General features: G+C 39.4%; 1 pseudogene; it reads left to right on the forward strand.

Annotated features, from left to right (window-relative positions):
- Window positions 1-5,876: 5,876 nt before the first annotated feature.
- Window positions 5,877-9,167, forward strand: LOC124252042 (zinc finger protein 709-like; annotated as a pseudogene).
- Window positions 9,168-10,624: the final 1,457 nt, after the last annotated feature.

The raw sequence follows: 10,624 nt of genomic DNA on the forward strand, positions 1-10,624 counted from the left end.
TGGCTTCCTGAGATCAGTTGAAGTCATGGCACAACTAGAAGGACCTACGACTAGAATATACAACCATGTATTGGGGTCTTTGGGGAGAAGAAGAAAAGCAGATTGGCAACAGATGTTAGCTCACGGCCCATCTTGAAAAAAGAATAAGTTGAAGTCAGTTGAATGAGAGCTGTCTTGTTTCAGTAAAAAAGGGGTGAATTGTCATGAGTCTGTCTTCATCATTTTCTAAAAAGACAGGTTTTAAGTTTACGGAAAAATTGATTAGAATTTTCAGTTTCCACATAACCCTTCTGTCTGCATCCACACAGGTGGCACTCTTTCACATTTGGTATCACTGTGGCACACTTCTTAGAATTTCCAAGTCCATATGGATGCATTACAGTGCATGGTGCACACTAGCATTGACCCTGTCTGTTATACACTGTGTGGGGTTTGGCAAATGTGTAATGACGTGTCCCCATCATTTCTGTATCATGGTGTCTAGTTTTGCTTCCCTGAAACTCCCCTGTGCTCCACCTGTTGACTCATCCGTCCCTGCAACCTCCAAATCCTTCACAAGTAAAGAGGTTTCTAGTGTCTGATACTTTTCTCATTTCCAGAATGTCATGTGCTTGGAATCATACACTACAGACCCTTTGTCACATTGGCTTCTTCACTGAGGAATAAGTTTTAAGGTCCCTCCATGTGTTTCCATGGCTTGATACCTCATTTCTTTTTATCATTGGACGGTGTTTTGTTGTTGACTGTTCGATACTTGAAGGACATCTTGTTCAAAATTCTAACTCTTGCCAATTATGAATAAAGTGCTTATAAACATTCTTATGGGCTGGCCCGGTGGTACAGAGATTAAGTGTATATCTTCTGCTTCTCAGCAGGCCGGCGTTTGCCGGTTCAGATCCTGGGTGTTGACAAGGCACCGCTTGACAAGCCATGCTGTGGCAGGCGTCCCACATATAAAGTACAGGAAGATGGGCACGGATGTTAGCTCAGGGCCTGTCACCCTGAACAAAAAGAGGAGGATTGGCAGTAGTTAGCTCAGGGCTAATCTTCCTCAAAAAAATACCAAAGAAACAAAAGGAACGCATTCTTATGTAGGTTTTGTGCAAACATAAGGTTTTTCAGCTCATTTGGGAAAATACCACGGAGCATGATTGCTGGCTCTTACTCTATGTAGTGACAGTGTATCTTATTCTGAAAAGAGGTTCCTGTCTTCCAGTGTGGGTGTTCCCAATCCCGTTTCCACCCACGATGAACTAGGATTCCCTTCGCTTTCCATCTTCACCAATATTTGCTGTTCTGAACATTTTGAAATTACCCATTTAATAAGTGTTTAGTGATCCCCATTGTTGTTTTCTTTGCAATTTCCTAACGACATTTGATGGGGATCATGTGTCAGTTTGCTTATTTCCCATCTAGATCTCTTCTTCAGTGAGCTGTCTGCAGATCTTTTGCCCATTTTTAATTGCATGTTTTTCCTCTATTAAGGTTTAAGAATTCTTTGCATATTTCAGATACCCGTCATTTATCCAACAGTGTTTTACAGAGATTTTCTCTTACTCTGAATTATGTTGATCTTCTCTTTACACCATCTTTCTCAGAGGAGGAATTTTTTGTTTTAATTAAGTAAAATTTCTGATGTTGCCTTTTGTGGACCATGCCTTTTGGTTTTCAATGTGAAAATTCATCAACAAACACAAGGTCATCCAGATTTTCTTCAGTGTTCTCTTGTAGGAGTTTATTCCTTTGGCATTTTACATTCAGATGTGTGATGTGTTTTGACTTAATTTTCCTAAAACGTGTGAGGCCTATGACTACATTTGTTTTGTGCGTGTGTATTTGCACGTGGGTATCCATCATTTCTACCACTGTTTTTTAAAATACTTTCTTTTTCATTTGAATCTCCTTTTCTTCTTTGTCAAACATCAGTTGACTCTATTCGTGTGGTTCTAGAAGGAAAGCAGTTGACTCACACATCTTGCAAGCTTGCTGTGCTCTCATTAATCCCAGGAGTCGTTTCTGTCATTGTGAGTTCTTCCAGTTGTTGCGTAGAGACAGTCATATCATATGGAACAAGCACCATGAATTCAGCTACAGGATTTGTGAAGATGTTCTTTCTCAAGAAGTGGAAGTTTCCCTCTATTACTAGTTTATCATAAATGGATGTTGCATTTTCTCAAATCTCATTTTTATATTCATTTCTCCTCCTTTCCTTTCTGATATTAGTAATTTCTGTCTTCCCTCTTCTCTTTGGTATCTTAAGTGCATATTTCTCAATTTTATTGGTCTTGTGAAACAAACAGCTTTTTTCTTTTCATTTTGTCCATTGATTTCCCACAATGACATTCATTTCCTTTCTGATTTTTATTATTTTTGCTGTGGGTTTAACTTCCTATTTTTATTCTTTGCTAAGGTACATGCTTGAATTAGTGATTAGAGATCGTTGATTTTTCCAGTGTATTTGTTTCATGGCATGAATTTCCCCCTATATACTCCTTTCGCTGCATCCAAGAACCTTTGCTATGTTGTGTTTTCATTCTTTTAGTTCAAAATAATTTTTCATTTTTCTTGAGACTTCTAGTTTGATATTCTGTATTATTTGAAGTGTATTTTTGAATCACCACATATGAAGGGGTTTTCCAACTATTGCTGGTATTGCCTCCTAGAGGAATGCCTATGTGGTGTGAGAGCCTATTTTGTATGATTTCTGTTCTTTCAAATTTGTTAAGGTGTGCTTTATGTCCCAGGGTGTGGTTTGTTTTGGTGAATGTTCCATGTGAACCTGAGAAGAATGTATATTCTGCTGTTCTGTGAGTATTCCGCAGATTACAGTGAAACCCAGCAGTTTTGCAGTGCTGTTCATCACACCTCTGTCCTTCCTCACTTCCTGCCTACTGAAATTTCTAATTCCTGATGAGGGGGTGTTGATTTCTACAGCTGTGGTACTGGATCTGTGTATCTCTCCTGCATTCCATCAGTTCCTCCCTGATGTGTGTTGCCCGTCTGTTGTTAGGCAGGTACACATGCAGCGTTGCTGTGCCTTCTCAGAGAATAGGCCCCTTTATCCGTACCTGCTGCCCCTCTATCTCTGCATCTTCCTCAGTTTTAAATCTGCATTGTCTATGATGCCTATTCCTCTGGCCGCTTCCTTTCGATTCGTGTTGGCATGGTCTGTTTTTCTCCATCCCTTTACCCTTCATCTATCTCTGACTTTATACTTAGAGTGGGTTTCTTGTAGACAACATATAATGATCTATTTTTGTTTTTTTTTTAAAGATTGGCGCCTGAGCTAACATCTGTTGCCAGTCCTTATTTTTTTTTTTCCTTTCTAGATTGGCACCTGAGCTAACAACCCTTGCCGGTCTTTTTTTCTTTTTAGCTTTTTCTCCCCAAATCCCCACAGTATATAGTTATATCTTCTAGTTGTGGCATGGGAGATGCTGCCTCAACATGGCCTGATGAGTGGTGCCATGTCTGCGCCCAGGATCCGAGCCCTGGACCACCAAAGCGGAGTGCACGAACTTAACCACTTAGCCTCAGGGCTGCCCCTATGATGGTATTTTTTGAAATCTATTACTGTGTCTTTCAGCTGTAATGAGACTGTTGATGATTAAAGTTTTTATTGATTCAGTTGGATTAATATTTACGAAAATTTTTACTTTCTCCATTTTTACCCTTGTTTTTGTCTTTTTGCCACCTTCTCTGGCTAAAATTGAGCAATTTAATTCTTTTTTTCTCCTCTCTTAGCATATCTGTTACACACTTTTTAAAAAACACATTTTAGTGGTTTCCCTTAAATTTCTAGCCTACATTTACAACTAAGCCATCCTTCTGCCAAGTAACAGTGTGCCACTTGACTGCGTACAAGTACCTCTTAACACGCTGTCCCCAAGTTTCCTTTCCCTGTGTTTAAACAAAGTGTCATCTGTTGTATTAATTATAAGAAACATAAAAGATACTTGCCCTCATTTTTTCTTCTTCTAATCCCCTACCTTTATCATTTACATTCTTTCTTGTAAACTTTTGAACAGTTTCCTTCAAAGTATGTGTACTCGGTACGAATTTCCTCAAATTTTGTCTCAGAAAGTCCTTATTTCTTCCTGGTACTGAAGGATAATTTTGCTTGACCGAATTCTGGGAAAGTGGGTTTTATTTTCAACACTTTAAATCTTTCAGTCTCCTCTGTTCTTGTTGCATGGTTTTTGAGAAGAAGTCTGATTTAACTCCAATCTTTGTTTCTTTCTGTCGAAGTTGTGTTTCTTCCCTGGGATTTTTCAGTACATTCTCTGTCTGTGATGTGTCTCTAGTTTCAGGGTGATACCCTCGGGTGTGCACTTTGTACTTTATCGTGTTTAGTGTTCCGTGAGCGTCCTGGATGGACAGTGTTCTGGCTATCATTAATTTTATGGTATTTTGGTCATTATTACTTCACGTTTTCCTCTGTCTCGCTCTGCTTTTCTTTTCCTTCAGGTTTTCCCGTTATCTGGATTTTAAACCTTCTCTTATAGAGGCTGTCCTCGGCTTCATGGAAATTGGGTTCTGTCTTTCTTGTTATTTTTGCCCTTGCATTAGACTTTGGGGAAATAGATTTGTTTTTTTTAGTACAGGCCGTATTAAGAACAGAACATGTGGGGCATATTGCAAAATGCCATCTTTTTTTTTGTCTTTCCCAAGTTTGGAGACTTCATTTGTCCTGTGACCTCAAGGCTCTCCTGGATCTAAGAAGGGTTGTTCATCTCAAGTTTGTTCATTTTCTTCTTGTGAGATCAAGAATGACAGTTTGTAAGCTCCTTTGGCACAGGATCATAAGTCAGCAGGGCATCATCCAGAGTGGGTGGTCAGGAAACACTTCCTCTTGACGTTGAAGAAAGGAAATTTTATGTTCTTTTGGAGGAAACCACTGTTAAATCCTTCATGTATTTTATCATCATGGGCACATTTAACATCAAAGCATTGTGGACTTCAAGGAGCTCGCTTGCCATCTGCAGCTCTTTTTTGTTGTTTTTAAAGATTGGCACCAGCTCTAACAATTGTTGACAATCTTCTTTTTTCCCCGGCTTTTTTCCCCCATCCCCCCCAGTACATAGTCGTATATTGTAGTTGTGAGTACCTCTGGTTTTGCTATGTGGGCCGCTGCCTCAGCATCACCTAATGAGTGGTGCCGTGTCCAAAGTGGAGTGCGCAAACTTAACCACTCAGCCACGAGGCCAGCCCCAATCTGCAGCTCTTAACCTACCCCTCAAGGGGAGCAAAGCTCAGGGCACACCATTGACATTTGACTAGAAAGAGCTCTTATGGCATATTATTATCTGAGAGTGTGTTCTAAAAATGGTGGCAAGTAGCTTTGAGGCCAATGAGTGTAGGGATCTTCTGGTCTAAGTTTTCATGGCTTCTTCCTTGTGCCTGAGCTCTCAGTTCATAATAATTCCATCAAATCATCCAGAGTGAGAAAGGTAGAACCGAGTCTATGATAGATACTACACAAGTTAAAAGCAGCGTTTCACCACAAGAGGAGTTCCATTCAGCCAGCTGCATCTGATTACCTGTAATGGCCTGGAGTAGTTTAGGACAGTGTGGGCAGCTGGGCTTGGTCAAAGTGTGATTTCTTAGGCCTCCTGGACTCTCACTTTGGTGATGGGACCAGAACAAAAAGCTTGCAGTTGTTCACTATGTTTTTATTCACTGAAACATCCCGTAGATTTCACTCTCTGCCTCTGCCATTTCCCAACTTGTTCTGGAACTTGTTATTAGAGAGAAGTCGGATGTAATGTCATCACAGTAAAACTGTGTAAATATTTCCATGTGTTCATAATATTGTTAAATTGATGAGACTGTGTACAGAAGAAAGCGAGTTTGTGATGATCACACATAGAATAAATATTTGGAGATAATAGAATCCCAGGTAACCTTCCTAGAATTGGCGTATAGATCCCCAGTGCTGTCAGGCTCATGTATGCTACTCGACACGCATTTGTGGTGTTTCAGGACTCAGTGACCACTGAGGATGTGGCTGTGAACTTCACCCCAGAGGAGTGGGCTTTACTGGATCCTTCACAGAAGAAACTCTACAGAGATGTGATGTGGGAAACCTTCAGGATCCTGGCCTCAGTAGGTAAGAATGAGGACATTCCTTCATTGCATCAATGTGAGAACAACTGCTGCCTGAACATCAAGAGTGTTCTAAGGGGCTGGCCTGTTGGCATGGCGGTTACATTCACACATTCTGCTTCGGTGGCCCAGGGCTCACTGGTTCAGATGTTGGGTGCAGACATGGCACCGCTTGTCAAGCCATGCTGTGGCAGGCGTCCCACATATAAAGTAGAGGAAGATGGGCACGGATATTAGCTCAGGGCCAGTCTCCCCCAGCACAAAGAGGAGGATTGGCAGCAGCAGTTAGCTCAGGGCTAATCTTCCCCAAAAAGAAAAAAACAACAGTGTTCTAAGGATTAGAATGTGGAAAGGTGAGGTTGTTAGTAAATAAAGTAGAAATGGTCATAGATTATCACATACTTAGAATCTAAATTTTTTTCCATAGTTTCTAATAATTGGAATAAACGTTCTTTGTCTGCATTTCAGGAATAACATGGGAAGATCATGATATTGAAGATCAGTACAAAGACCTGGGGAGAAAACTCCGGTGAGTGACACAGTAGAAAGCTCTGTCTCATGTGAGAATCCTTGTATGTCAAGACAGTCTTTTTAAAAAGAGCAAACAAAAGAAATAGCCCTTGCTTCACATTTAGGTATTCTTCAAAGATTTTCGTCAAGTACACTTTCTGAAATGTGATGCAGTGGTTCACTTTTTGCAATATATTTCACTTATTAATAGTAATAATGAATCGTATCTATGAATATTGCTGTTTGGATAATAGCAGAAAATTCAGTATATTTATTTCAGAGAATTCACAGAAGGAAGAAAACAAACATTTCCTGTAAATCATAATAAACATAAGAAATATAAAACCATTAATAGAGAAATCATTAACAATGTGCTTCTTGTTTGTACAGAAAGCATGTGGTAGGGAGACTCTGTGAAAGCGAAGAGGGTAGTCAATGTGGAGAAAACGTCAGCCTTCTTGCAAATCTCAGTCTGAACAAGAAAACTACAGGAGCTAAACCATGGGGATGCAGTGCATGTGGAAGAGCCTTCACACATCATTCATTGCTGAAAATGCACATTAGATGTCACACTGAACATAAAACACGTGAGTATCAAAAATATGGAGAGAAGCCATATAAATGTAAGGAATGTGGGAAAGCCTTCACTTATCTCACTTTACTTCAAACACATGAAAGAACTCATACTGGAGAGAAACCCTATGAATGTAAACAATGCAGTAAAGCATTCACTTCTTCTAGTCAACTTAAAAAACATGAAAGAAATCACACTGGAGAGAAACCCTTTGTATGTAAAAAATGCAGTAAAGCATTCACTTCTTCTGGTATTCTTTCAAGACATGGAAGAACTCATACAGGAGAGAAACCCTACGAATGTAAGCAGTGCGGTAAAGCATTCACTTCTTCCAGTTATCTTAGAATCCATGAAAGAATTCACACTGGAGAGAAGCCCTTTAAATGTAAAATATGTGGCAAAGCCTTCATTTCTACCTGTCCTCTCTCAATACATGAAAGAACTCACATGGGAGGGAAACCCTACAAATGTGAAAAATGTGGTAAAGCATTCACTTCTTCCAGTTATCTTCAAATTCATGGAAGAATTCATACTGGAGTGAAACTCTATGAATGTAAAAAATGCAGTAAAGCATACACTTCTTCCAGTTATCTTAAAATACATGAGAGAACCCACACTGGAGAGAAACCCTTTAAGTGTAACATATGTGGTAAAGCCTTCATTTCTACCAATTGTCTCTCAGTACATGCAAGAAGTCACACTGGAGAGAAACCCTATGAATGTGAAAAATGTGGTAAAGCATTCACTTCCTCCAGTTACCTTCAAATACATGGAAGGATTCATACCGGAGAGAGACCCTATGAATGTAAAAAGTGCCGTAAAGCGTTCACTTCTTCCGGTCATCTTAAAAAACATGAAAGAATTCACACTGGAGAGAAACCCTTTGAATGTAAAAAATGCAGTAAAGCATTCACTTTTTCCGGTCTTCTTTCAAAACATGAAAGAACTCATACAGGAGAGAAACCCTATGAATGTAAAAAATGTGGTAAAGCATTCACTTCTTCCTGTTCTCTTCGAGTTCACGAAAGAACCCACACTGGAGAGAAACCTTATGAATGTAAAAAATGCAGTAAAGCATTCAGTGTTTCCTGTTGTCTTCGAGAGCATGAAAGAACTCACACTGGAGAGAAACCTTATGAATGTAAAAACTGCCCTAAAGCATTCAATTCTTCCAGTTCTCTTCGAGTACATGAAAGAACTCACACTGGAGAAAAACCCTATGAATGTAAAATATGCAGTAAAGTCTTCACTGCTTCCAGTTCTCTTCGAGTCCATGAAAGAAGTCACAGTGGAGAGAAAGCCTCATGAATGTCAGGAAAGTGAGACAGGCTTTACTTCTCATGCAACCTTTTGAGGCTATGCACAAATGCACACTAGAGGAGAAACCAGGTAGATATAAACAATTTGGGAAACACTTTTGTTATCTCAGTTCTTCTTGAAGGCATGAAAGGACTCACTTGATAAAAACATCTTGAATGTGAACAGCATGAGAAAGCCTTCAGTTGGCCTACATCCTTCTCTGTGAAACTCCCACCAGCAAGAAATGTAAATGTAAGTCATATGAGAAAGCTTCATGGAAATAAACTTTCAACATGAAGAGTTGTTATAAAAGTAGTAAACATATTGTATTTATCAAGCCTGTTTCTTAAAGTGCAGCATTGGACTGTGGATTTGTATTAATTACTTCAGAAATGAATATTGAGGTGAGATGATTATGCTAGTCAGCCTTCATAAATGGTAAATAAGATTCATAGGTAGTGCTTTTCCCTTAAATCAGTTAATAATTTTGTATTTTGAGTTTTTTAATAATGTTTTAATTGTTCTGTGTTACGGGGGTATTGAAAAAATGACAGTTTGTATGTGGTGATTTTCTTACTGGCCTTGTGTTTACAGCTCCTGGATATGCCTAATTCATTGTCTATATTGTACATTTTATTTTAACTTTTTATTAAGATTATTACAACCTTGTTAAATTTCAGTTGTAAAGTGTTGTCAGTCATGTCGTACGTGCACCACTTCACCCTTTGTGCCCTCCCCCCAAACCCCCTTTCCCCTGGTAAGCACCAATCAGTTCTCTTTGTCTGTATGTTTAACTTCCACCTATGAGTGGAGTCATACAGAGATTGTCCTTCTCTATCTGGCTTATTTCACTTAACATAATTCCCTCAAGGTCCATGCATGTTGTTGTGAATGGGATGATTTTATCCTTTTTTTATGGCTGAGTAGTATTCCATTGTATATATACACCATATCTTCTCTATCCAGTCATCTGTTGATGGGCACTTAGGTTGCTTCCACGTCTTGGCTGTTGTGAATAACGCTGCAATGATCATTGGGGTGCCTGGGACTTTTGGAATTGGTGATTTCAAATTCTTGGATAGATACCCAGTAGTGGGATGGCTGGGACATATGGTAGTTCTATTTTTAATTTTTTGAGAAACTTCCATACTGTTTTCCCTAGTGGCTGCACCAGTTTGCATTCCCACCAGCAATGTATGAGGGTTCCTTTTTCTCCACAACCTCTCCAACATTTGTCACTTTTTGTTTTGTTTATTTTTGCCATTCTAACAGGTGTAAGGTGATATCTTAGTGTAGTTTTGATTTGCATTTCCCTCATGATAGTGATGATGAGCATCTTTTCATGTGTCTATTGGCCATCCGTATATCTGCTTTGGAGAAATGTCTGTTCACGTCCCCTGCCCATTTTTGGATCGGGTTGTTTGATTTTTTGTTGTTGAGTTGTGTGAGTTCTTTATAGGAAATGACTTGCAAATACTTCTTCCCAGTTAGTGGGTTGTTTTTTGTTTCAATCCTGTTTTCCTAGCCTTGAAGAAGCTCTTTAGTCTGATGCAGTCCCATTTGTTCATTCTTTCTGTTGTTTCCCTTCTCTGAGAAGAAATGGTGTCCGAAAAGATCCTTTTAATACTGATGTCAAAGAGTGTACTGCCTACATTTTCTTCTAGACGCCTTATGGTTTCAGGTCTCAGCCTTAGGTCTTTGATCCATTTTGATTTTATTTTTGTGAATGGTGGAAACGCATGGTCAATTTTCATTCTTTTATATGTGGCTGTCCAGTTTTCCAGCACCATTTGTTGAAGAGAATTTCTTTTCTCCATTGTAGGCCCTCAGGTCCTTTCTCAAAGAGTAGCTGTCCATAGATGGGTGGTTTTATTTCTGGGCTTTCAATTCTGTTCAATTGATCTGTGCAAAATACAGAGCGACAGATGTGTGTGAATGGTTTCTGTTCTGATGTGTAAAGATGTCTGAGTGATCGCTCTCATCTTCAGAAGAAAAATACTAAACACTCTTAAAAGGAACACCTCTTCTTCGATCCATGAGAGATTTGAGTTTACATGGCAACAATGCCCCCTAAATGAGAGAAGGTGAATACAGATAATTCCCATGTACCAGGAGGCGGAGTGACTGGAGCAAGCA

The sequence above is a fragment of the Equus quagga genome, chromosome 14 (assembly GCF_021613505.1).
Source record: "Equus quagga isolate Etosha38 chromosome 14, UCLA_HA_Equagga_1.0, whole genome shotgun sequence".
Taxonomy (NCBI): Eukaryota; Metazoa; Chordata; class Mammalia; order Perissodactyla; family Equidae; genus Equus; species Equus quagga.